Source organism: Balaenoptera borealis, assembly GCF_965194805.1.
Source record: "Balaenoptera borealis genome assembly, chromosome: 3".
NCBI lineage: Eukaryota > Metazoa > Chordata > Mammalia > Artiodactyla > Balaenopteridae > Balaenoptera > Balaenoptera borealis.
Window position 1 is genome coordinate 38,719,015 of NC_138866.1, and position 22,675 is coordinate 38,741,689.

Here is a 22,675-nt window from a genome sequence, read left to right on the forward strand (position 1 = left end):
GAGCAGAGGAAGACTGCACTGGTCTACAGCCAAGGTTCTACTGGGAGAATAATGGGAAGAAAGAGAGAAAGTAAATATTTGAGGTGATGAACAATGAAGAATAGGATGAATTGGGAAAGAAAATACAGTCATAGAGAGGAAATAAATAGGATAACAGCAGAAAAATCAGGATTGGTTAAAGAATGGGTGTCATAAAAGTAACAATGTAAGAGGACTCAACAGGGATTGTTTTTAGATTAAGATAGTAGAAGTGGAGCAGTTCTAGGTGACAATTATGTCTAGGGTATAATCATAGGAGAAGACAGCTAAAGAGGCAGATAGCTGAGATGAAGACCAGTGGAGGTGAGGAAGCCATGACTTTGGATAAGTGTTTCCCCTGGAAGCTGAGTTGAGCCATGCTGATAATTTGACCTGGGTAGAGTACAAAGAAGAATGCATTCCCTAGCCCATTAGTTTATCATAATGGATAAGACACTTTATCTCATGGGCTGACTTTCTTAAGTTCAAATCCTTGTTTTCAACTTACTAATTGCATCCTTTTGGGCAAGTTACTTACCTCTGTCAGTTTTTCCTCTATAAAATGGGCATAATAATGATAGTACTTATCTCAAGGGTTAACATTCCTAGAACAAAGTTTGTTCACAGAGTAAGCTCTAAAAACATTAGCTACTATTATTATTTTAATTTTTATTATAATGATATTAAAACGTGTTTGGATTTTGTAAGTTTCTGTTGCTTACCAAAAGTAAACAAGGGAAATCATACACACACAGCTCAGTTCCCACCATTATAAGTGTGGTGAGGACTAGAGAATATATTATGAATTATGATGGGAAGCCTATGCCTCGTAACAAGAAGTAAAGGCTCAATTTTAGCTTCATGGAAAACCTTTAATTTAGTATGCAAGTGCCATATATATGTTATAGTCTAAGGCTGAGTATTGATTCAGTCTTTTGGTGCAGAAGTGTCACAACTAAGAATTTTCTCAGAGCCTCTGTTGATTCAATTTTTAACATCAGTGATGAAATTAACTACGTTATTTGGCTTTGGGTTATTATCACTAAGTGAAAAACTAGCTCATGAGTCAATAACAGGAATGGCTCATGAGTCCTTTGATTTTCCATCAGGCAGAATGACTCAACTGTTTCAACCTTTGCCATGTTTAGATCTTTATAGCTCTGTACTAACTAGCTCAAGTGGCTTTGGCCCAACACAATCTAACAGGAAAGGGACAGCTAAGAGTAAAAAATACCCCTAACAATTCCAAATGATTTAAAAGTAAATAGACTGACAACACTATCCTTTCCACCAGCTAATTCAAAGCTTGTATTCATCTGATTCAAATGGAGTCAAATTCATCTAATTCCTCTGACTTCCTAAGACAACTGCATTCCAAAGGCTGAGTGCTTAGTGATCTTTCCCAGTTACCTTGCTTTTTGTTTAAAAAGGAGGGGGAGGGGCTTATGTCTGACAAAATAGAATTACTATTTATTTTTCAAAAAATATGATTTTTAAAAAATCATAGTGCTCTACTTATTCTCAGAGAGGCAACAGTAGGGATGGCTAAAAGGCCTATTCAAATGACTACAGAAATTTTATTTTGGAGAAATACTCATAAGCAAATACAAGGGATCATATCAAATTAACTAAGAGGTCTCTGTTTAAAGTAGTTCATTACTGATAACCATACATTTTGATACTCATGTCTTAAGTTATTTTAATGACTCGGGGTGGAGGGTGGGGGCAACTGTCAGTGGTCCTCACATAATCTTGTGTGTGTGTGTGCATGTGTGTGTGTATGTGTATGTTCATTGGTTGAGTTATAGGTCATCCCTAACTTTTATGCAAAACACATTTTAAACATCCCTTTCTACTGTTGCAATGTGAGAAAGTCAACTTGATTGTGTATGTGTGTTGGGGGCAAGGGCATAGGATAGGGATGATTGGAGAGGGGCTGGGGATGTTCCATTTGAAAAAAGAAAAAAATATCCTTAATTTTTTCTAGGTTCTTAGATAGATACAATCATCAAGGATATATTTCCAATACTGCATTCATGTTCTTTTAATTATTTTACTGTTTGAAGTCCAATGTGTCTTCAAATGAAACTGAAGGCTTGCCACTTCTATACCTAATGATTTTTCCATCCTTCTTCCACATATAATAAGTTCATGACATCTAGAGGTTTAATTTCTAGTATCAAATGTTTTATTTTTCCACTTCTTTTTCATTTTTTAATTTATTTTATTGAAGTATAGTTGATTTACAATGTTGTGTTAGTTGCTGCTGTACAGCAAAGTGACTGAGTTACGTATATATATATACACACACACATATATATATACTTTTTAAATTCTTTCCCATTATGGTTTATTATAGGATATTGAATATAGTTCCCTGTGTTATGCAGTAGGACCTTGTTTTTTATCCATTCTATATGTAATAGTTTGCATCTGCTAATCCCAAACTCCCAATTCACCACCCCACCCCCCAGCAACTACAAGTCTGTCCTCTGTCAGTGAGTCTGCTTCTGTTTTGTAAATAAGTTCATTTGTATCATTACTTTAGATTCCACATATAAGTGATATCATATGATATTTGTCTTTCTCTTTCTGACTTACTTCACTTTGTATGATAATCTCTAGGTCCATCCATGTTGCTGCAAATGGCATTATTTCATTCTTTTCTATGGCTAAGTAGTATTCCATTGTATGTATGTATATATATATATATATATATATATATATATATATATACACACACACACACAACATCTTTTCCATTCATCTATTTTCCACTCCCTTTTTAAATTAATAAGATCAAAATGCAGGAGAGTCATCAATTGCACAGTCATTGCTGAACAAACAAAATGGTGAGATTCCAAAGTTGAACTATTTGGATTCAGCCAATGTCATCATGGGGGAGTCCAAAATATTTGTTCCACCAGGGATGGAAAGAGCAAAGATTTGGCGTATGAAAGGTCTTTTACAAATATAGGATACAAAAAACACAGGCTATTTGAAAGTTAGTTATCTGAAAGTCAAAACATTTGTGAAAATGCTACATCATAATCTATTTTTTTTAAAAACTCCTATATTTCAACATATGCTGTAATTTGCTTTCTTTAGTATTTCCCACTTTATTGAAGTATGTTCCACATGTGCTTTAATCTTTTTCTTTAGTATTTCCACACTGGAATCTCTGATAGATGGAATTAAAGACAGTGACTTTGTGCTACTTTAGCCCCATCAGGTTCATGGGTTCTATTTGCTTCTTTATTCCCAATAATAGTCAAGTCAGTGATGGATCACCTTACACTGACCATTTGGCTGGAACATGATATTATGTTGTTCAGAGTTTGGGACTTTGGTCTTACTATATTGTTATTTATCAACTCTGTTGCTGGTACTTTAACCCTTTCCCCTCTTTCTTCACTTATTGCATCTGTTTTTTTGTACTCTAAACAGTGTTTGTGGGTTATCTTCATGGACTCAGTAGGATTCTATTCATGCCTGCTTTGGCTAACCAACTGAATGTAGCTGCTACTTGGACCTCAAAACATGTCTACTTTTCCCTTTGGTTGTCTTGGATGTGACCTCTGACCTCTTTGGCTAGAGATGGTCTAAGTCCCCTATTGTCTAGGTGAACTTCTATCCTGATTTGTTCTTGCCAAAAACTTTCCCAATGTGACAGACATTTAAGAGCTTCTCCTTTATATATATAGATATTTAAATAAAATAACATTTACCTTTCACAAAAATGGATCACTCTAATTTTTATATGGCAGCCTACACACTCTAACTAGATTTAGACAAGTGTAGACTTAATCCAAAGTAAGATAGTTAGTAGCATGAATATCCATGTAACCAATAGAAATCCAGCTATATAAGTAGTTGTTTTGATAAGAGCATCATCAACGATGATTGCATCTTTAAGAACTAATTGTTTCGTATTTTGCAACTATACTGTTCTTAGAAATGAATGGTACTAGGCAGGAAGAAGTGATGAAGTTAAGAAAACTAGTGCAGGGAAGTACAACAGTTAAGAGCACGGACTCTGGATTCAAACTACCTATGTCAATGTCTTTACTTAAATACTGTGCTTTAGTAACTTTAGGAAAGTTGCTTTGTCTCTCTATTCTTGTTTCTTCATCTAAACCTCTTAGTGTCTTTGTATTAAAAGAGATAAAAGATGTAAGTTGCTTAAATTTATGACCAGCACAAAGTAAGAGCTCAACTAATATTAAAAACAACTAACATTTTCTGAGCACTTACTCTGAGTCAGGTACTATTCTATGTACTTTTCATATTTTAATTCAGTTAATTCTCATAATGATCCTATAAAATTGGTGCTGTTACTCCTACATTAGAGATGATAACCCTTAGGCACAGAGAGGCTAATTAACTTGTGTACATGATAGAAGTGGATATTTAACCTCTGCCTATGCTTCCTGAATCCACAGTCTTAACTGTTCCACAATACTGACCATTGACTAATGTTGTCTTTATTATTCCAATTTCTGGATCTCCATTTCTGGAAAAAATAAATTTCTAAATTCTCTGCAATCTAGTTTCATTACATTTTGGGGGTCTCCATACCTTAGTTAGAATAGCATCTTCATCATTGAATTTCACCCTTCTCTTGCCTCTCTAACTCACCAACTTCCTTCTCTTTGGTTTCTACTTTACCATAGATACTATACAAATTCAAGTCTTGTTTGAGGAGGGTCAGTACTACTTAATCAGTGAAACAGTAAGCCCCTTGATAGCCAGGAATATAGGAACCACCAGTGCTGTGCTGAGAACACATTATGGGCCCCATAGTATTTTTGGATGGATGCTTACATAACTAATGACTTCAGTTTATTTTAAATACAGTGTAAGAGGTTAGAAGGCTCTTATGAATATGGAAAGGTTATTCCAGTGAATTATTTAGTATATCTTCTGATGAGGTTCATAGAGATTCTAGCTTTTCCTAATTGCTGCTCTGGTTAAGCAATAAAGAACAAATTGATCTTTATGTAATGGCATGAATATGAATTCAGTCATGCCTAGAATACTATCCCAACCCTTTCTCTTATTCTGCCCCTTAGCTGCCAAAGGAACCCAGAAAGTAGATATTCCAGGAATTCTGACAATGTAAATTATTCCAATCTCCCAGCAGGGCCTGCTGACACAATGAGGTCATACAAACTCAGGCTGTGCATTCTGTTGCTCGCTTACTAGACTGTCTTTAATTCCCAAAAAAGTCAGTTATGCATAAAGAACAATTCAGCTGAAACTGGAGCATTTTCACTGATAACAGCACTTCAGGGTGACAAGCCAGAGAGGTCTGTAGTTTCTTAGCACCAGAACTGGGTGTTACAGAATTTTCTTTTACCTACTGATAGTTCAGCTATACCATTTTTATTAGTGATAAAGGAACGAATCATCATGTGTGTTGAACAATCTGAATGTAATAATCTTTTAGATGATTTCTACTTGTGATGTCATCTTGACAGTGTGGATAGGACTGAAATCTCAGTTTCTTTCTTAGTGAGGAGTTCTCTTTTTAGCTTTTTATCAAACCAAGGGACAGAAGAGCAATGGCTTTTCTCTGACAGATATGAGGCATTTCTTCTAGAAGAAAATATAAGTGGAGGACTATAGTCTACTTTTTTCTTTTTTTTAATTGAAGTATAGTTTATTTACAATGTGTTAATTACTGCTGTACAGCAAAGTGACTGTTATACATATATATACACATTCTTTTTCATATTCTTTTCCATTATGGTTTATCACAAGATATTGAATATAGTTCCCTGTGCTATACAGTAGAACCTTGTTGTTTATCCATTCTATACATACCAGCTTGCATCTGCTAATTCCAAACTCCCAATCCATCCCTCTCCCGCCCCCCTACCCCTCGGCAACCACCAGTCTATTTTCTATGTCCATGATTCTGTTTCTGTTTCATAGATAGGTTCATTTGTGTCATATTTTAAATTCCACATATAAGTGATATCATATGATATTTGGCTTTCTCTTTCTGACTGACTTCACTTAGTATGATAATCTCTAGTTGCATCCATGTTGCTGCAAATGGCATTTCATTCTTTTTTATGACTGAGTAGTATTTCATTGTATATATGTACTAAATCTTCTTTATCCATCCATTCATCTGTTGATGGACATTTAGGTTGTTTCAATGTCTTGGCTATTGTGAATAGTGTGGCTATGGACATAGGGGTGCGTGTTTTTTTTTTTTTGTATTATAGCTTTGTCTATGATATATGCTCAGGAGTGGGATTGCTGGATCATATGGTAATTCTATTTTTAGTTTTCTGAGGAACCTCCATGCTGTTTTCCACAATGGCTGCACCAACTTACATTCCCACCAGATTTCTCCATATCTACAGGCAATTTTAATTCAAGAAGCTCAATGAAATTGGAAGTGCCCCCTTCTCTATTAAGCATCCTATCTCCTAAATATCACTAGTCCTATTTGTATGTGGTGAAAGCAATGTTCAGCAATATTCAAGGTCAATATATATATGAGTAAAATGACTCCCTTTAAACCAAATATAGGGTACCTCTGTTTATTAGAAGGTAAATTATAGGACTTACTAGTAAATAGCCAGTAATGCTGGAACTTTTATAAAGTGGGAAAATAATTCGCCCACGACTTATCCCAAAATCAGTAGACATTATATTATTTAGTGATAAATGTGTTGCCAGATTTTGTAAAATATAAATTAAGTCATAATCCCCAGAGAGAAGACATGGGGAAACAATTTCTCTATTCAGAGTTTTTAAATAACAGAAAATAGTAGGGCCTTTGCTAATTCTAGTAGATAAATTTCTTAGAAGTATTATACATGTGACTGGATACCTAGAAGAAAAGTGGTCAGAAGACTACAAACCCAGACTTAGACTTCTCTTACCTGTGTGCAGATAGGAGTTGGTAAGTTCATTAAGTCATATGAAATTTGTCTTGTATATGAGCTTGACTAGACTGGGGAAAATATTTGTCCTTTGGGGAGAAAGAATTGTATATACCATCTGATACTAATTGAAACCAAAGTCACAAGCCCAGCCTCTTATCAAAGCTGCTTTTTCAAGAGAACATATTAAAAGGAGTCTAAAACATTAAACATGAAGTCATTAATTTCCCAGAGTAAGATCTCTTATAGAGAGAGAATTTAAGAGCCAGGAGAATTATAAAATTTCCATATTTACGTTTAAGTCTCCAATTTAGGCTTTGAGACTGGATAGTCTTGGAGAGAATCTGAAATTCACCACTTTCCAGCCATATGGCCTTAGGAAAATTACCTAATTTCCTTAAACCTCAATTTTCTCATCTATACAATGGGAATAATGATCCAGTTTACTTCTATTCCCACTCTGCCAAGTGTAAAGAGTGTATGACATAATGTCAGTAAAGATCGGCATGATATCTACTATATAGTAAGTTTGCTATAAATGTTAACCCCCTTATAATCCACCTTCACCCACTTACCTATATTAGATAGAACTCTTTCCCTTGTAAGTAGCAGAAACCAGGACTGGGATTCAGTCATGATGCACAGGTCCAGTGGTACCTGGATTTTTACTATCAGCTTCTCTTCTGACTCATTGGTGATTGGTGCACCTGCTAGATTATTGGTTAAATATGTTGAATGTTGCCCCCTGGCAGAAACCTAATTTAAAGTAGCCTAAGCAGAAAAAGAAATGTTTTGACTTTCATAACAGTGAAAGGGAGGAGTGGATCTATCATCTGGCAAAGTTTGTTCCAGGGACACAAATGATATCATGACTCCCTTCCCTTTCTCCATCTGTTTGTTCTGCCTTTCCTTGTATTAGTGATGAGAATGGCCATTGAATTCCCCAAGCCCATATAATCACAACATCCAATGCAGTTTAATAACTATGCTGGAATGAAAGTATGGCCACTTGCTTATATATAAATATCAAGGCAGAAATCTTATTTGCTAGGTTTGATTTATATGTTAGTTCTTATAGAGGAGGCTGGTTGGTGGAGTATGTTGACTTACCACTCCGTTAATATCACATGGAATACAGGAGGGACACTTACCCAAATGTTGCTAAAGGGGCTTAAGTGATGCTGGCAACAAAAACTAGACAAAAACAAATAGATAAAATAGGTGTTTAACCACTCTAACATATTCTAGAACAGAAGAGTTTTTCCTTGTAAAATGTGATCTGGGCCATCCTTAAAACCAAAGACACACCAATTTGCTTTCGTGCCATGTATAAAACTAATACTTTTGTACAAAGCTATACAACTCTTGTGCCATTAGTATAAAACTAGTATCAGTTTTACACTTAGAGTGATAATATTTCAAGAATATATTAGGTCAGGAGCAGCAGTCACAGTGAGTACAGTTTAGTATAAACATCCCATGGAAGTTAGGAATTCAAGATTACAGTAGTACTGGACTTGAGTGAAGAGCACATTGTTAACGTTTCTAAAATTGCAGTGAACGATAAATTGATTCATACTTCTATTTTTATAAACACTACCTTTAACAACATGTTTTTAATAGAAAAGGGATAATTAATAGGTTGGATTGTGTGCTTTATTTGCAGCTTGGTTTCCCCATCTATAGAGAAATACACCTGCTTATGCTACCTAGCGCAATCAGAGGGTCAATGTAGACTGAGGGCTACAGGGCCAGAAGGAGACCAATGAGACATCAGAGCATAATATAGTGACCTCCTGTCCTACTAAAGCTTTGTACTCAGAGGCAAGTCATGGCTCCAGGAGACAGATAACCAACAAATGACTTAAGCATCATAAGATACATTTTAGCCAACACAAGAGAAAAATAAGAGTTTAGGATTATTAAAAGTCTGTTAAGAGACTTTTTTTCCTCAGGGACATTTTGGAAGTTTGAGATGATGAAGGGCCCACAAGGGTGTAGAAATAATGGATAAACATTGAGAAGGAAGAAAAAGAATGGCCTGGTATCATGAACCCATGAGTTCATAAAACATTGCCTTTTCTTCTCAGTTCTCTAGGTCCTATCATGCAGCATTTGAGCAGTAACCCCAACAAAGTCTATAATCCATAAGGCTAGGAAATTTATTTTAGTACATAATGTTTTCAACATTGAATAATATTCCACTTTATATTGTTGAAGAGTTCAGCTTCTTTTACTAATTAGATCATAATCTTATGAGGGCATGGGCTGTGTTATATGTGCATGTGTTTAGGTACTCCAGAGCACCCAACAGTACATGATTTCCATAACAGTTTCTTTTAAAAAGTCCACTGAATTATGCAAATATTATTGAAGAATTAATGCTATTGGGCAGTTGCGGAGAGATAATACAGATGCCAAAAACATCATAAATATGAACATATGAATATAAATATAATAGAGACTTTAAAAGGAAGCCATGATATGTACTTTAAAATTATTTCTTTTGAGTGAGAAGCATTTGTCTAAACATGCTAGGCTATTTACCATGAATAAGTATCACAACACTAAATATCGATTAATACTATCAGCATGACTAAGCTTTTTTATACAGATCTACTTTATTCCTCTAAGGGTCACTTTTATGACAAATGAAATAAGGTAGTGACAAACATCACAAATGTTATACTTATTTAAACATTCAAAAAAGAATGGAAACCAGAACTCTTATTCTTAATTGTTTAATTATTACAATGTTAAATTTTAATGAAATACTGGCAAACCTTAATATTGATTTAAAGCTCCCATTTATTATACCACTATTTCTATTAGGAAGAACATAACATACTCAAATGTGTCTTGTGTTCTAATGAAGAATCCTATTTGGTCAGATTCCAACAGAATATAAAATATTGCCAAAATTCTCCTTGCTATTAAAATGTGTGAACCCTGACGTGGGCAAAATAAATGAAAACTGAATCAAGGAAGATGTAGAACATGTGAAAATATGTAGCTTGGTAGTACATTAAGCTTTGAATCTCCCTCCTAAAATATGTGGAAAATTGTAATCAACATATAGGAATCAAGGATGTTATTTTATTATTATAATTTCATTGATTTGTGATTTGTGGATTTAGGCTTTCCTGGTGCTCAAAGTAAAAAAAAAAAAGAAAAGAAAAGAAAACACAGGAAAAATAATTCTGACGTGCTGCAGTAGAGTTGCATAATTGTGTACTGGTGCAGTTTCATGGGTTTATAGCATCCACATCATGGAAACCATAGCAACAGCTTTCTTGGTAGCACTGAAATTTCAAGTCCACGATGCCACAGCTCCATTTAAACCAATGTAGAGAATTTATTTTATTTATTTTTAAATACATAAGTCATTTAAGTAACCCACAGAATGAAGGCTGATAATCTCCCTCTTTAGTTTTCATTCAGTTTTAATCCATAGTATCTGTGTTTTAAGGACTCATCAGATGCAGGCTGTATTGTGTGCTCATTCTACCACCTCCCCAGGTTCCTCACATCCCTATGGTACTGTATCCAGACTCTAGGCAAAGTAGCAAGAGTTAGCAATGTTGTTCATGTGTGAGATCTTTCTCACTATCATCACCACCATCACCACCACTAGTACTCTTTCATTACCTGTTGAGCTTGCAAATCTCTCTTGGTCCTCAAATTGGCTGTGATCAAAGGAGAGTTGTTGCAAGAGAGATGGGAAGAGAGTATTTAAACTAAGGATTCCACTTGAGAATGCCCCAAAGTGTATATCAATCACAATTCTATGCCAAATGCATAGAATTTCATGAATTGTTAATATGGGTTAATTGTCTGATTATAAATGGAAGCTCTCACGTTCTCCCCTGGGGGAAGTTGGTTCACTCCCAGGTTTAAGGGCCTATAAAAATATCATTAAGATTTTTTTATTAACATGGTTTTTATATACTGTTCCCTTTGTCTGGAAAATCCACGTCTTAACAATTCTTCCTGTCCTGTCCTTCTCACTCAACCCCCTTTTTATCACATGCTATCTCCTCCATGTTGCCATCCTTGACTCCACCTTACTTATCCCTGTGCTATGCTTCCATTTGTCATGGCTTTTATAAGTATATAATTTATTCTATACATTTTTCTCCAGTTAGACTGAAAGATCCTTTAGGGTAACAGTCTTATTTGCTGCTTCTTTATAGCACCCTGTTCTGAACTAATCAGAGCCCCAAATTGCAGATTTTGTTAGCGATGTGGTTCCCAAGTACCTGTTCTCAGTTTAGTGCTGGATTGAGAGATTTTTAGAAAGACAGATTTCTGGACCCTATCTTTAGATATTCTAATTTAGACGATTGAAAGTATGTAAGAATTATGCAATTTTTTAAAGATATCTCAGCTTTTAGCCTCTGAAATTATATTGGTGGAACAGATGTCCCAAAGATTCCTGTCCTGGATATCCCACATTTAAACTCAAAATCAAATATATATTTAGCCAAAGTTAAGCTGTGAGGAAAGTTGGGTAATGGGAGCTATTCTGGTGATCCCAAATCTCTTCATCTCCTAAATTTCCTCCTTCTTCCCTGAAATAGTTAAGGACAAGAGGATCTAGAGCAGATATGGATGTGATCAACAGAGACTTAACTCTGCCCCAAAGTATTTTCATGTCTGTAATTCATGCCATTTCTAACTTTAAGATTTGTATTTTAAAAATTTGTAAATCAAATGGGATATTCAAATATTTCAAGTCTTAATATGCATTTTTAAATTTTACTTGATCAAATAAAACTTTTGTGTTTATAATTTGTCACATTTATCTCTAACTTTATCATTAAAATTAAGATTTTTATTTATACAAGTAAAATTATCTAGAAGTTATCTACTATAACAGAGTTTCCATCTGGGATCGTTTTCCTTTTGCCTCATAATCACCTGAAGAATTCTCAGTTTGGGTCTGCTGATAACATATTCTCAGTTTTGTTTATTTGTTTTGCTTTCTGATCTGAAAATATGTTTGATTTCATTCTTTAAGGGTATAATCACTAGGTAGAGAATTCTAGCTCATTACTTTCTATTAATTACTTTCTATTAGCTTAAAAATACTTAAAGGTATTTTTCTATTGTTCTTCTAGCTTCCAATGGTAGTAGAAAGAAATTAGTTATCAATCTATCATATCTTTGAAGGCAACTTATCTTTTCTTCTAGTTGCTTTTAAGATTTTTCATTGTCTAGTTTTCAAATTTTTCTCTAATATATCTTTGTGTACTTTGTGCACACATGCATGAACCCATGTATTATGTATTTAAAAATATATCCTCCTCAAATCTGTGAATTTATGTACTTACCAGTTATCGGAAGTTCTTAACCATTATCTCTTCAAATATTGCTTCTGCCTTCTCTCTCTCCTCATTTACTTGGACTCAAATGTATCTTAGACCTTTCAACTGTATCAAGTGTAGCACTTAGCATTCTTCTGTATTTTTCGTCTTTACTTTCAGTACCTAATTGTAGATAATTTCTTTAACCTATTTTCCAGCTCACAAATACATTTTCAGCTTATCAATCTGTTGCTAAATCCATTCATTCATTTTTAATTTGTTAGTAATTTCTATAATTTCTACTTGGTTCTTTTTCAGTGCTTTAATGTTACTTATATTAGTTTCCAATTCCTTGCTGATGTTTTTCAAGTATGACTTTAATCTCAGAAATAGAGATGATGTTGTTTTCAGTCTCTATCTGATCACCCTATTATCTGAAGTCTCTAGTTATTTTCTCTTGTTTCTGGATAATTTTGCCTTGTCACCAGGCATGATTTATAGTATATTATTAGAAAAATATTTTCAGAAATAACTTCAAATCTAGGATGGCGATGGCTTCTTTGAGGGAGGATTTTGCCTATTTTTTGCAGGGCATCTCAGGCAGTAACATTCTCAGGACCAAAGGCTGAGAATTTTCTAGTTCAACTAGATGACTAACCAGAGTGTAGTCGTACCACCATTTCAAAAAATAGCTCTTCAGAGTCCCAGTCCAGAGCAGGACTGACTGAAGCTTCTGCTGTTGGTGGGCACCAAACTCCAAACCTCATTTCCGCTGCCCCACAAAAACACGAAGATATTCAGCCACTCAGCAACTTTCCAAAAATTACAAAATAGTCTCAGGGCAAAAGCCCTGGGTGGCAGAGAGTGTTATAAATAAAAGTTCTTCCCCTTTTGCCTAATCCCCATAAGCTCAGACTCGGCCCCATACACCCTACTTCTCTTGCCCTTCACCAGAAACTGTCTCTGGTCTGCCTTTTCTAGATGGGCATTTGCCCCTGAGGCAAAAAGAGTTCTGGCTCAACTCTGAGGTGTAGTTCTCTTCCTATTTTTAGTCTGGCAATTTTTCAGTCTCTTGTTAGGTCTCTGAACTTTTTAGATGGCGATTGTTGTCAAGCCATTTTAGTTGTCGTCACCAGGAGCATTGATCCTATTTACCAGGACTGTTATGACTAGATGCTTTGAGGATGTGTTACTATTTATTAATAGTCATTTTTCATTTTATGTTGGTTCATGGTTTTTCTTTCCCTAGTTCTTTCAGTTTGCTCAAATTGTTACTCATTTCCTTTCTCATTTCTTAATTTGAGAGTTTCATTAAGTTTTCCATTGAACTAACTATTGTGTTCTTTTCCCAATACTCATTAGCAAACACATATTTCTTTACTATTATATACAATCAAGATTTCCAAAACATTTCCAACCAATATGTTTCTGCTAATAAATTGCCACTTTTAAATATTTTTACTTCCACATTTTCCTCCTCTGTGACATAGATAAGATCTTTGGGATTCTTCTACTTGTTCTCTCTTTTTCAAACACCACTCATTCTCTCTTCCATATGCTAAGTTTCGCTGATGTAGCTGAGTAATATTAAGATTTTTTATTTACAGTGGGCTTCTTATATTTAAAAAAATAATTTAAGTCACATATTCCTAGACAGTTTACTACATATGTATTGCTTTAACTTTGTATGCATTGTAATGTTCTTTGCTCAACAATGTCCTTTCTTGAGATCTTTGCACTGATCCATATGTTGCTTCTTGAGTATTTTGCTCAGGTAGGTTACACGGCTGATGGATTCTTTCAATGCTTACATTATCTGTGAATATCTTTCTTTCACACTGACATATTCACTCTATCATTTTGGGGTTGGGAGTAAGAACTTGTTTAAATCCTAATTACTAAGCACCTACCATAGGCATAGCAAAGTTGTCAGTGCCAGACTATAGTGATACCATCTCATTTCTTGAAAATTAACTTTACAGATTTAAGTGTGTTGCAGTGGGGGTGGGACATATTTGAGTAACACTCAGAAAATGTAAGTTAAAGTGGGAAATAATCTAGTACTAACAGAAGTCTGAAGCTCTGTGATTATTTTTCCTTTGTAAATAACATTTTTATCTGGAAGTTTGTCAGATTTTTTTTTTTTTTGTCCTTAGAATTTAGGAAATTTATAGGGCTATATTCTTGGTCTTTTACTCTCTGGATATGGTGCTCCCTTAGGAGTGTTGTAATTTTACTTTGTCTACTCATTGTGTCTGGCAGTGGTAGCATCCTAGAGAATAGAAAAAAGTTTCAGAAGTCTCTGTCAATCTGGATCAGAGGGAAGGCTCTCTGCTTTATCACATCTTTGCTTTCTCTAAGCCTTGAAAATGGAGTGAACTCAGCTCACATCAGTTCAGCTCTTTCTCAGCTCCTAAAGACCAAGGGGAACAGGCATATTCATTAGGAGCCCCTCCCTGAAGGGTAGGGGTGTGGTGTCCATGTATCTCTGGAATCCATGATCATCACTTCTTTTCTCCGGCCATTGTACGCCCCAGAGAGGAGAGATATCCACAATGATTCTCCTCCTGCACTCATGCAGTCTCATCTTGTCTCATCTTATGCTGGCTCCTAGGGCTTGTTTACTCAGAAGTAGATGAGTGGGATTGGGAGTTGGGAGTAGAAAAAGTGAAAATGATTTAAGTATCACCCTCTGCTAAAACCCCGATGATGTATTATTTTGCAAACATTGTTGAATTCAGATAACTAACATTAGGGTCTTTGCATCTATGTGCTTAAGTAAAATGGGTATATATAGATATTTCTACTTTATTTGGTTTGATGATCAAAGTTTATAAGCCTGTATTAGTTTTCAATTGCTGTATAAAAACTTACCACAAACTTGGAGGTTTAAAACAAATATATTTATTATATCTGTGGGTCAAGAGCCTGGCATTTTTTTAAGCTAAGCCTTCTGCAGCATCACACAGACTAAAATGAAGGTGTTGGCCAGCTGCACCCTCATCTGCAGCTTGACTCGGGAAAGATCTGCTTCCTATCTTCCTCAAATTGTGGCTAGATTCAAGCTGTTAGTTGCAAGTTAAGGTCCCTCTTTGTTTGCTTGCTGGTTGTTGGCCTGGGAGGTCACCCCTGCAGGGCTCCTGGAGACCATACCTTAATCACCTGGTCCTCTCACAACACTGCAGCTTGCTTCTTCAAAACCAACAGGCGAATCTCTCTTTTGAGTGTTTAACTAATTAGGTCAGGCCTGCCAGGAAGAATCTCTCTTTGGATTAATTCAAAGTCAACTAATTAGGGGCTTTAATTAAATATGCAAAATTCCTTGAGCTTTGCCATATAGTGTAACCCAGTCAAGGGTGTGACTGTCCTGTCATAGTCACAATCCCACCCACACTTGGGGGAGGGAATTATGAAAAGTGAGAGGAATTTGGGGGAACTTCTCAGAATTCTGCCTACCACATAGCCTTATATATACCTTGATTTCCTTTTTTTTTTTTTCTTTTTTTGCAATTTTTTGAAATTCAGAAACAACCTGAAATTTTATAATTTTTATTCTTTTTAAAAAAATATTTTGTTCAGAGTTCTTTGATTGTTTTTGAGGTTTCAGACATGTGGGATATTTTTATTTTTATTTTTATTATCACTTTAATATTTATTTCTAATTTTACTGCATTATGATTTAACAATCTCTATGATGTTGACTTTAAGATACTTATTAAAGATTTCTTTGTGGCCTAATATTTGGTCATTTTAAAAGAATATTCCATACATGTTCAAAAAGAACAAAGATTTTCTGTTGTGCAGATATTATGTTATATGCACATATGTTGTGAAGATAGACTTTTGCTAAATTAAGCCACTGAGTGGCCAGGGTTAGTTTACTATCACAGCAGAGCCTGACCAATACTGTATAACATGGGGAGGTTTACTTATTTAGAAAACAGTAAAATTCACCAAGTTATTTATTCAGCATTCTTTTAATGCATCTTAGAGAGTGTGTTCATGGATTTACTTCTCCTTTCCTAGAGAACTGCCACCAGTAATGTCCTCAAAGAAGGCTTGTGAAGTAAAATTTTGAGGGCTTATTTGACTGAGAATATTGTCTCTTACATTTAAATTACTGTTTGGATCTACAGCTATAATCTCAAGACTATTTTACTTTAGCACTCTGAAAATGTCACTATATAGTCTGCTTGTCACCAGTGTTACTGCTGGGCTGTAAAGAGTATTTTTCCCTTTTTTTGCAAATTTTAAAACAATGTGATTAGGTTTGTTTCTAAATTTCATTATTCATTTCTATGATATGGCATACTTGTATGAAAATGCCTAGGAGGTAAGTTGGAAAGTTGAGTCTCTAATTCAGACACAATATCCAAGTAATGCATGTGGAGTCCTGTGAGTCTGAGATTTCATAAGAGAACTGGTAGCTGGAGAAAAGAGTACCAAGGACAGCTTGTGGGGAACCTGTAGGAAAGAAGAAAAGCAAATGGGGAAAGACCACATATGGCAATTAGGACAAGACATAGGCGAATACAGAGCTATGGAAGTTAAGCAAGAAGAATTTCAGTAAGATAGAAGATGTCAACAGTCATAAATTCTGCAAACACGATTGAGAAATTGAATTTGCTAATTGAAATCATTGTTGACTCATAAGAGAGTGGTTATAAAGGAGTAATAAGGGTTAGATTCTAGACTGTAGGTTGTTAAGAGGAAAAATACATGTGATAAATTAAAAGTGGTTCACCCCATTCCACTGATCTTTGTTGAGACATTTATAAATATGAGCATATTCATTTGTCTAGCAAGAATTTGTCAAGCACCTACTGTAAGCAAAGCACAACTCTTCTCTTGGAATTTAACTGTGTAGATTTGAGGGTGACAGTGGTGGGGAGAGGTTTACAGCATTTAGGTGATATAAGTAATTTTAAAATGGCAAACAATTCAGTAAAAAATAGATAAAAATAACCTGAGGTCAATCAGGGACATTTCCTTGTAAGGCATGAGATGTGAATAAATCACAGGGTAAGGAAAATGAGACTTAGGAAGTGAATTAGAAGTTGGAGAAATACTTCCAGGGAGAGGGCAAACCATATTCAAAAGAAAATATGAGGACTGATTGATAAGCACAGGAGTTAGTATTACTCCTATTTTGTAGCTAGTGGGTTTGAAACCAGAAAAACACTACGTGGTTAAGAGAGTTTTTATCTTGTTGTTATTATCCTTAATCTATTTTATTTGTTAAGGTTTATTTTCCTAACATTTTTCTAATATTTCTTCTTTTTTTTTGTTTTTTGGTCTAATACGTTAAAAACCAGTTTTGCAATCTTTAGGTTAGCCACCCCATAGAAAATACCTCAAGTTGGGCTTCTGCTGTCCAGTATACTAACCAGTAGTCCTAAAAGGCAGAAACTTAGCAGCACAGCAGGCTGCAGTCCTCTCGCACAGAGACAGGAAAGAGCAAAAATCCAAGTCAAGGGCAGAAGCGTACTAGAAGAGCAGAAAAAGCTAATTATCATGTATGTATGGACTAACAGTAAAAATCACTAATACTTAGAGAAGCTGACTAACCATCTGGGCCAGCACACACTCTGGTGGTTAGAGGAAGGTGTAAGGAAGGGTAGAACGGCAGGACTGGTAGATGACAATGTCTTAGACATAGACAGGAATATCCTGACTGTGAAATATGAGCATCAGGGTCAATATTGGGAAAACATGTTGACAGGAATGAGGACAGGGCACTTAAGCCTACTGAGTGAGGAACATGTCCCGTTTGGGAACTTGAGAAACTGAGACCTGGATAAAAATAACCTTACGCAGTTAGAAATAGAATCTGCACCTTTTAAGCCCTAACATGATAGGTCTAGAGCTGAACACAACTTCCCTTCCTGACTTGCCAGTGGGAATGGAGGGCCTCCTATGCCATAAGGACCTGATTCTCTATACCCTGTATTAGAGATTGAATTACGTTTCCCCCCAAATATGTTAAAGTTCTAGCCTGTAGTATTTCAGAATGCAACCTTATTTAGAAGTAGGATCACTGCAAATGTAATGAAAATGAAGTCATACTGGAGTATGGTTGTTGTTGTATGTATGTTGTTCTTACAAGAAAATAGCAATGTGAAGACATAGGCAAGCAGGGAGAACACCATATGTGACAAAGGTAGAGACTGGAATTATGCAGTTGCAAGCCAAGGAACCCCTAAACTTTCTAGAAAACCATCAGAAGCTAGGAAAAGACAAGGAAGGAGTCCTCTACAGTTTGCAGAGGAAGTATGGCTCTGCCAACACCTTGATTTCAGACTTCTTAGCCTTCAGAAATATGAAACAATAAATTTCTGCATTAAGCTAATCAGTTTGTAATACTTTAATATGTAAGCTTATTATTACACGTTTGGAAATTATTATACCATGGTTCCTGGAAGTAAATGAAGAGAGGACACAGTTTCTGGTCAGTGGACTGAGGAAGGCTGAAGAACAAAAAGAATGAGATAGACCACAGTTAATAATCAAGGTTTTTTCCTGCATCTTGTTCACCATTCCCTGCACTAAAACTATGTCAAATATTGAACTGTTCTCTGAATGTTTTTTATAATTATAAACACTTGAAATAAGTTAGAGCTTAAATTCACATTATATTCTACTAGCCTAGATGAAACAAAGAGTCACATATTTCTTACTAGTTTAGGCACATCTCTGACCAAAACCTCTTCTTTGTGAGTTTCTCTTAGGTTTATGTCCATTTTGAGTTAATTTTTGTACATGGTTCAAGGTGTTAAGTTCAGTTTTTTGCATAAGGATGTCCAAATATTACAGAATCATTTATTCAAAGGTCTATCATTTCTTAATGAACTACCTTTGTACCTTTTTGGCAATCCAGTGACATATATGGGTGGGACTATTTCTAGGCTCTCCATTCTATTCCACTGATTTATGTGTCCATTCTCTAGCAATGAGAATGCTAGAAGGAAGAAACTGGACCCTAAAACTGCCTTCCTGATTACTGTAGCTTTATAGTAAGTCTTAAAATCAAGTATTATGAGATTTCTAGCTTTGTTTTTTTCAAAATATATTTCAACTATTCTAGATCTTTTTCTTTTCCATTGTCAATTTATACAAAAAAATCTTGCTTGGATTTGGACTGTGTACAATTATTTATACATTAATTTGGAGAGAATTGACATCATGACCATATTTTGTCTTCTAATCTAATAAATAGGTCATAGGACTTCATTTGATATAAGCCTTCCTGATTTATCTCACCAGTGTTTTATAATATTCAGCATGAAAATCTTGCACATATTTTCCTAGATTTATTCCTAATTATTTCATGTTTTATGGTACTACTGTAAATGATACTGTTTTTAAATTCAGTTTCCACTTCTTCATTGCTAGTATGCATAAATATAATTAAAATTTTATTTAGTTTTGTATCCTACAAACTTGGGAAAATATTTATTAGATTTAGTAGCTTTTTCACAGATTATTTTAGATTTTTGGTAGAAAATTATACCATTTATGAATTGAAACAATTTTCATTCTTCCTTTCCAATCCTTTTCTTTTGCTTGCCTTATTGCACTGGCCAGAACCCCTAGTATGATGTTGAAGAGGAAGAATAAGAGCAGACATAATACTTGTTTCCTGATATTAATGGAATAATATTCAGTCTTTTACCATTAACTATGATATTAGTTGTAGGATTTTTTTATAGATTCCCTTTACTGAAGTGAGCAGGTTTCCTTATATTCCTAAGTATAATGAGAATTTTTATCATAAATGAGTGCTGGATTTTGCCAAATTTTTTTCTGTATCTATTGAAATGATCATGTGGTTTTGTCTTTTACTTCGTTAATATCTGGTATCCCATTGTTTTTTAAACTAACCTTGTATTCCTGAGATAAGTCCCATGTGATCACACTGTATAATAAGTTTTGATGTTACTGGACTTTATTTAAATATGAAGATACAGATGGTTTAAAAATAAAAGGATAGAAAATATGTACCAAAATACCCACTAGTACAAATGAGCCAGAGTGCCTATATTAATATCTGATAATATAGACTTCAGAGCACATATTACAGGGATAAATAGGGACATTACATAATAATGAACAGATCAATTTATTAAAGCATAACTATGCTAAATATGTATGCATATGACAGCAAATCTTCAAAATACATGAGGCAAAAACTGATGGAACTGAAACAGAAATATAAAGTTCTACAATTATAGTTGGACTTCAACACTTCTCTCAGCAACTGATAGAACTAGTAGTCTGAACATGATTTAAAAAAAAGAAATAATACTAGTCTACAAACTCTTCTGAAAATAGAGGACAATGTAGTACTTCCCAACTTATTAGAAATCAGTATTACCTAACATCAAAGCTAGAAAAACGCATCATAAGAAAAATAATTAGAAACCAATATTCCTCATGAATACAGTTGCCAAAACTTTAAGAAATATTAGCAAACTGAATTCAGCAAAACTCTGCCTTCTATCTATACCATTGGTCTTGCTTGGGAGTTACTTGCCCCTACCATTGCATCAGGAGATCTCTAAATGGTATCACCTATCAGACTTTAGACCCATAATGATTTCTTACCTCTTCCAGGAGTAAAGAACTAACTTTTTACTTCTTATCCAGTTGCAATGTATCTTTTCCTATGTGTTCTGTATGTGATTGGCCTTGCTGCCACTCCTCCAGTTGCATAAGGATTTTCTTCATGTATAGAATATGCAATACAAGGCTTTGTGTCTGCTCACCCCTCCCTGTAGCCAATAATCTCTACAGGCTTGCACTACCTAGAGTATTTTTTACTATCTCCTGACTTGACACTAGTCATTATTCTGAGCACCCATTATTCTGAGAAGGAACTTGCATGTGATAGCAGACTACCTTTTATGAAGTGCCTCTTCCTCTTGTACTTAGTCACAGGTGAGGCAGTTTTAGGGTCCAGTTTCTTCTTGGAAGGGGTTGTCACCTTTAGGATTTCAGGATAGTTGATTACCTTGCGATGTCAGCTCTTTGCTGAACTTAAAGTTATGATTTTTTTAGTTTTTCCAGATTTTCCTCATTATTAGGTTGTTAGCACATTCTTTGCAATTTTGTACATCGTGAGTGGACAGCAAAGTTTGGTTCACAATTTTGACCTCTGTTCAAAATTGTTCTCACAGTCAGAAGATCAACAAAATCAAATTGATGTTTCCTAAATGTAGAAATTGAATGTCCTCCTCTACTGCTCTGGTTCTAAATACTTGTCCCCATCCTGCATTCTGGCCAATTCTCCATCATGTATTTTCTTCCCTCCTTATCATGCCTGTCCACTATTCTTTCATGTCTGTTCCCTTCCCATTGTCCTTTTAATCTTTCTGCTGCTTCTTATATCCAACATCATTCTAGTGATTTGAACAACTATTCCTTCTAGGTTTCTCTTGGTTTAACCCCAAGATTCTCAGTCATCAAAACTTCACCCTCTGAAATTACTATTTTATCCAGCCTGGGAAGAAGCCCTTTCCCCACACCCTCATCCTTAGTCACACAATACCGTACCTCTTTGGCATCACACAACCTAGTAAACATGACAATTAATATTATATAAATACCATTTGATATAATTTTAGTTCATTGTAATTCATCTCCTTTTCACAATAGGTTGATGATGTTCAAATCTATCATGATTTTAGTGTTTGGAGGTTCTGTTATATTGATTTTTTTTTTTTTTTTTTTTTTTTTTGGTTGCATTGGGTCTTCATTGCTGCGGGCATGCTTTCTCTAGTTGCAGCGAGCAGGGGCTACTCTTTGTTGCAGTGCACCGGCTTCTCATTGTGAGGGCTTCTCTTGTTGCAGAGCACGGGCTCTAGGTGTGCAGCCTTCAGTAGTTGCAGCACGCGGCCTCAGTAGTTGTGGCACATGGGCTCTAGAGCACAGGCTCAGTAGTTGTGGTGCACGGGCTTAGTTGCTCCACGGCATGTGGGATCTTCCTGGACCAGGGACTGAACCCGTGTCCCCTGCACTGGCAGGTGGATTCTTAACCACTGCACCACCAGCGAAGTCCCTGTTATATTGATTTATGTTTAGACAACACCAACCTACTTCTGTTAAGCTAGCAGATCAACAGATTGGTAGAGTTTGAACATTTTGATTCTCACTGACAAAAAATAAGCCATTTCCTTTACATTTACTTTTTAAAGCAGCCACCAGCTTTAATGTAATTAATGTATATTACATAAGAGTGATAATGGTCTCATCATGGGAGTTTTATAATTTAGCAACTTGATTTTCCATAACTTAGTCTTCCCTCTCATCTATGATCCACCAGGGAACCATATCCTTATTTTATATACCAGATTTTTTCAAGTCTCAGCACTCAAATAATTTCTCTGTTTTCCCAATAGGGTTGCTTCACCTTGATCCATTTACTTCTTTCCTAGTACTCCTTCTTGTTCT

General features: G+C 35.2%; 2 long non-coding RNA genes across 2 annotated transcripts in view; one reads left to right on the top strand and one right to left on the bottom strand.

Annotated features, from left to right (window-relative positions):
* Window positions 1-22,675, top strand: part of LOC309626206 — a 1,050,100-nt gene that overhangs the window by 324,422 nt on the left and 703,003 nt on the right. The window lies entirely within an intron of this gene.
* LOC309626225 overlaps window positions 935-22,675 on the bottom strand; it is a 28,621-nt gene continuing 6,880 nt past the window's right edge. The window contains exon 2 of the long non-coding RNA XR_014243047.1: window positions 935-22,634. This is a non-coding gene — a long non-coding RNA (uncharacterized lncRNA). The remainder of the gene's footprint in view (window positions 22,635-22,675) is intronic.